This window comes from Oncorhynchus masou, chromosome 11 (genome assembly GCF_036934945.1).
Source record: "Oncorhynchus masou masou isolate Uvic2021 chromosome 11, UVic_Omas_1.1, whole genome shotgun sequence".
NCBI classification, from domain to species: domain Eukaryota; kingdom Metazoa; phylum Chordata; class Actinopteri; order Salmoniformes; family Salmonidae; genus Oncorhynchus; species Oncorhynchus masou.
The window spans coordinates 29987719-29994021 of NC_088222.1; positions in this window are offsets into that span (position 1 = coordinate 29987719).

Here is a 6303-nt window from a genome sequence, read left to right on the forward strand (position 1 = left end):
AATATAATATGAGCATAGAGCATAGACTATGGCCAGACTCACAGATGGCAGCCTTTGTGATCAGAATGCTTGAAATAAATATTGATGGTATCACAAATAAATATCACAAATAAGATTATTCTGTGCCCTGTCACGCAATAAAGTTATGTTGTAGTATGTAACACTAGGAAAGGCTGACCAGATGTTCAAAAGTCAAATCATCGTGTTTACCGGTAAACATTTGGCTGGATTAGCCAGCTAATAGTGGAAGTAAACAAACCATATAGTGCATATATGGGAAGTACATTGATGTTACCTGAGAGGCGGACATTAACCAGGTTACCATCCAAACGTGTTATGCCTGTAAAGTACATGTTACAACAGGCCTGATTTGTCAGTACATTTCCAAACGTTGACTAAACAAAATACGCTAGAAAAGGTGGGATTTTTTCCTGCGCTCTAAAAATGAGGGGTTCAACAAGAGTTCTTCTAAGATCCTCAAAGTTCTTCAAAGAACCTTAGGGTTCTTGGCACTGAAAATGGCCCCTAAAAGCTATTCTAAGAACCCCATAGGAGGTGGGGTTCATCGAGAAACCTTCTTAGTCGGTGGGGGTTCTTGCAGGAACCTAACTGCCCAACTGAAACATTTGAATTTGAAAGGGCAGCAGGTTTAGCCACTTAACTGAAAAATGTAAAGATCTCCTCAATTTAAATTAATGTTTGTCCCTTGTATGATCTACATTTTATGATGATACTGTTTATCTTTTCATATTGGTGCAAATCTTTCTGAAACAGAAAATGGACACAAATGGACACAATTCAATGGATATGAATCAACAAAGAGGTAAGAATGTGTAGGCTATAAGATATGTTGAAGGCTAGCTGTGTTGGGTGCAGATGACTGAACTGGAGGTATACAATATGGTATGTCAATGTGCATTGGTATGTTATGCTGATCACATGTACCATCCTCCTCCCTTACCTCTTCAATGAATATTCCATAGACCTCTACATTATGGACAAGGTATGTGTATGAAAACCATTATCAACGCCATTTTTCTTCATTCACATTCACCTCAAATACCAAGGTATGAATTCTGTTGTGTGCATGTTTTGTTAATCATCTGTATAATTATATTTCAAATCAAAGTGTATTTGTCACGTGCACTGAATACAACAGGTGTAGTAGACCTTACAGTGAAATGCTTACTTACAGGCTCTAACCAATAGTGTGCAAAAAAGGTATTAGGTGAACAATAGGTAAGTAAAGAAATAAAACAACAGTAAAAAGACAGGTTATATACAGTAGCGAGGCTTTAAAAGTAGCGAGGCTACATACAGACACCGGTAAGTCAGGCTAATTGAGGTAGTATGTACATGTAGATATGGTTAAAGTGACCATGCATATATGATGAACAGAGAGTAGCAGTAGCGTAAAAGAGGGGATGGCGGGTGGTGGGACACAATGCATATAGCCCGGTTAGCCAATGTGCGGGAGCACTGGTTGGTCGGCCCAATTGAGGTAGTATGTACATGTATAGTTAAAGTGACTATGCATATATGATAAACAGAGAGTAGCAGCAGCGTAAAAATAGGGATTGGGGGGGGCACACAATGCAAATTGTCCGGGTAGCCATTTGATTACCTGTTCCGGAGTCTTATGGCTTGGGGTTAAAAACGGTTGAGAAGCCTTTTTGTCCAAGACTTGGCGCTCCGGGTTAGGGTTAGGGTTGCCATGTGGTAGTAGAGAGAACAGTCTATGACTGGGGTGGCTGGGGTCTTTCTCTGATACCGCCTGGTGTAGAGGTCCTGGATGGCAGGCAGCTTCGCCCCAGTGATGTACTGGGCCATACGTACTACCCTCTGTAGTGCCTTGCAGTCAGAGGCCGGGCAATTGTCGTACCAGGCAGTGATGCAACCAGTCAGGATGCTCTCGCTGTTGCAGCTGTAGAACCTTTTGAGGATCTCAGGACCCATGCCAAATCATTTTAGTCTCCTAAGGGGGAATAGTCTTTGTCGTGCCCTGTTCACGACTGTCTTGGTGTGTTTGGATCATTCTAGTTTGTTGTTGATGTGGACACCAAGGAACTTTAAGCTCTCAACCTGCTCCACTACAGCCTCGTCGATGAGAATGGGGGCGTGCTTGGTCCTCCTTTTTCTGTAGTCCACAATCATCTCCTTAGTCTTGGTTACGTTGAGCGATAGGTTGTTATTCTGGCAACACCCGGCCAGGTCTCTGACTTCCTCCCTATAAGCTGTCTCGTCGTTGATCAGGCCTCCCATTTTTGGGGGATACCCAGACTTCACCCTCCCTACACCTCTGATGAATATAACAGGAAACCTGTTTGATCACCATTCACTGCAAAATCATGGTGGCTATGGATACGGAGAACATCATCACATTAACATCAACAGGCCAGAGGATATATCCATTGGACTTGGGGCTCTGCTGGAGTTGATCTCATTTAGATTGTATTTAGATATAGATATATTAGTGTTATTGTTATTGTTATGTGCATTATTCATTATAATAACAATAGGGAAGAGGGGGTTGTTCAAAAATGAACCCCAAAAAGTTCTTCAATGATCCATTAAAAGGGGTTATTTGAAGAACCATTTCAAAGGGTTCTTTGAATAATTTATAGGGGTTCCCCCACAGTTTCAATTTGAAGAACCCCTAAAGGATACACCAGGAACCTTTTCTTTTTAGAGTGTGTCTGTAAAATTAACTATTTGATAAATGGCAGTGGGAACGCCTTAATTCGCAAATATTTATAAAATAACCAATCATAGCAAAGTGAATTTGGGAGTCATGTGATATGTTGTGTGGTCTTCCCACAAAGACTCAGGAAAACATGCAGTTTATTTGGCAACAGATTCGATACAAAGTGATTTTCGTACCAGGTAAGAATAGCATTTTTGCAAACTTTAACCTTTTTCCTAACCTTAACCTTGTTAGTCACCGCCTTTCAAAGTATGTTGCATTATGGGGATAAAATGTTCCAACTTGTGTTTACATGACGACTGCATGAACTTTACAAAGATCATGTCATCAAAGGACACTGAAGTTTGGAATGCAGTCGACAGCAAGTTTCTGCAGTTGCTCTTCATCAACTTCATCCTGCAGCCATCGCCTGCAATGTGGGAGGCTCTATTGTCAACCAATCATTATTGTGTACACAGTGGAAATGTACAAATGAATGAATGTGATATTTGAGGTGCTCGCTCTCAACAATTGATTGTACAATGTACACACGTATATTTCCTATTTGTGATTGTGTGATATGGGGATTGAAGACATGTTTATTCCGACATTATAAAGCAAAACGTGTAACAATGGCAACACTGCCATGTTGCACTGCACTAAACCTTGCTGTTGGAAAACCACATCAGTGTCCAACGTTCGGCTGTCGCAGATGCACCTCCCCGACTTTCGTCTACAGTTGGTTACTCAAAAGAGCCCAATTTTTATGGAAACACGTTAGCCTGGGCAGCCACTAGTGGGCGCTATGGATCTCCACTATTGTCTGGGATTAATATGCCCAGCCGGTAATACACTTGTGTCCCCCGGAATCCGGTTTGTACTTAAAACATTCTTCATTCAGGCTGAATTTTTTTTCTTCGATTTTCTCCTTAACTCGATTTAATGGCGAGAAGGAATGGGAAAAAATACAGGACGAGACCCGTAATAACAAATGCACAATAACATGTGGCACGAAAGCCAATACAACAGAGCACAGGTACTCACAAGACCAACGGACATGGGACAACAATCGACAAGGACAATGGGGAACAGAGGGCACATACAGCGGGGCAAACAAGTATTTAGTCAGCCACCAAGTGTGCAAGAAATCCCACTTAAAAAGATGAGAGAGGCCTGTAATTTTCATCATAGGTACACTTTAACTATGACAGACAAAATGAGGGAAAAAAATCAAGAAAATCACATTGTAGGATTTCTAATTTATTTGCAAATTATGGTGTAAAATAAGTATTTGGTCAATAACAAAAGTATCTCAATACTTTGTTATATACCCTTTGTTGGCAATGACAGAGGTTGCAGATCTTCATGCAGATCTCCTCTAGAGCAGTGATGTTTTGGGGCTGTTGCTGGGCAACACAGACTTTCAACTCCCTCCAAAGTTTTTCTATGGGGTTGAGATCTGAAGACTGGCTAGGCCACTCCAGGACCTTGAAATGCTTCTTACGAAGCCACTCTTTTGTTGCCCAGGCAGTGAGTTTGGGATCATTGTCATGCTGAAAGACCCAGCCACGTTTTATCTTCAATGCCCTTGCTGACGGTAGGCTTTGTTACTTTGGTCCCAGCTCTCTGCAGGTCATTCACTAGGTCCCCCCAATGTGGTTCTGGGATTTTTGCTCACTGTTCTTGTGATCATTTTGACCCCACAGGGTGAGATCTTTTGTGGATCCCCAGATCGAGGGAGATTATCAGTGGTCTTGTATGTCTTCCATTTCCTAATAATTGCTCCCATAGTTGATTTCTTCAAACCAAGCTGCTTACCTATTGCAGATTCAGTCTTCCCAGTCTGGTGCAGGTCTACAATTTTTTTTCTGGTGTCCTTTGACAGCTCTTTGGTCTTGGCCATAGTGGAGTGTGACTGTTTGAGGTTGTGGACAGTTGTCTTTTATACTGATTACAAACAGGTGCCATTAATACATGTAACGAGTGGAGGACAGAGGAGCCTCTTAAAGAAGAAGTTACAGGTCTGTGAGAGCCAGAAATCTTGCTTGTTTGTAGGTGACCAAATACTTATTTTCCACCATAATTTGCAAATAAATTCATTAAAAATCCTACAATGTGATTTTGGAGGGAGTTGAAAGTCCGTGTTGCCCAGCAACAGCCCCAAAACATCACTGCTCTGTCAGGATTTGGCCAGGGTTGTTCCGGGGTTTGGTCACTAGATGCCCCCATTGTGCTTTTTGACCTTATGTTTTTTCCCTTGTTCCCCATTATTATTTGCACCTGTACCTCGTTTCCCCTGATTGTATTTAAACCCTTAGTTTCCCTCAGTTCTGTGCTCTGTGTTTGTATGTTAGCACCCAGCCCTAGTGTTCTGTGTTTTCTTGTCGATTCCGGTGGATGCTCTTGTGGAATTCTGTTTTTTGTTTTTGAGTGTCTCTTGAGGCTTTTTTGTGCTATTCCTACCACCTTTTGGATTTGCCATTTTTGTATTTAAGGACTTCTCCTTTTTACTTAATTAAATACACCGTCTTAAGTACTGCTGAGTCTGCCTCATCTTCTGGGTTCTGCTGACTATTCGTGGCAGTTGGTTAAGTGACTGTTTCTCACTCTGGAGACCCAGGTTCGTAACCGGGTCCTGACATGCTCTAGAGATCTGCATGGAGGAATGGGCCAAAATACCAGCAACAGTGTGTGAAAACCTTGTGAAGACTTACAGAAAACTTTTGACCTCTGTCATTTCCAACAAAGGGTATATAACAAAGTATTGAGATACACTTTTGTTATCGATCAAATACTTCATTTTATCTGTAATAGTTGAAGTGTACCTATGATGAAAATTACAGGACTCTCATCTTTTTAAGTTGAAGAACTTTCACAATTGGTGGCTGACTAAATACTTGTTTGCCCCACTGTATGTACACATACTAATCAGGGGGAATGGGAACCAGGTGTGCGTAATGAGACAAGACAGTCCGGGGTTGTTGGTAATGAATCCAGTTCAGTGACGAGGGACTGGGACGTCTAGCGGCTCTGTGCAAAGGAAAGGAAACGTGTGGAGGGGCAATAGTCTAATGAAAAACATGAGCTGGCTCACACCCAGAGAAAATTATTTAGTGTAGAGGTGCTGACTCACTGTAAGCTATAAAAACAAATAGAGTCACACATGAATATGACTGTGGAAACAATGTCAAGGTTAAATGTTGTAATTGTGGGGGGACACAGTGCAGCATTTGGTGGATGCCAGGTGCAGAAAGAAGCTAGAGAGGCCCAGAGATATAGAATCACTCATAATGTCTCTTATGCAGAGACTGCAAGGCAGATTGGTGGAACTATTAGGCAGAATGATGGAGATAAGAGGGTTACTCCTGGAATAGCTGTAGGAAATGTTTAGACACAGATACGAGACCTGTTCAGAAATCTTGCTCTCACAAATGTGTCGTTTCAAAGGACACCTTAATAGTTAATCAGATTGACTTTATAGCCTTCATTGAAAAGATGATCAACCTGACTGTGTTTGTGGAAAGAACAACTGCCAGATTGAAGATCATTGTAGAAGTTTTTAGGAGTAACATATGTTACTGTCACCAAGATCGTTAATACGTTGACTCCTAATAATACTA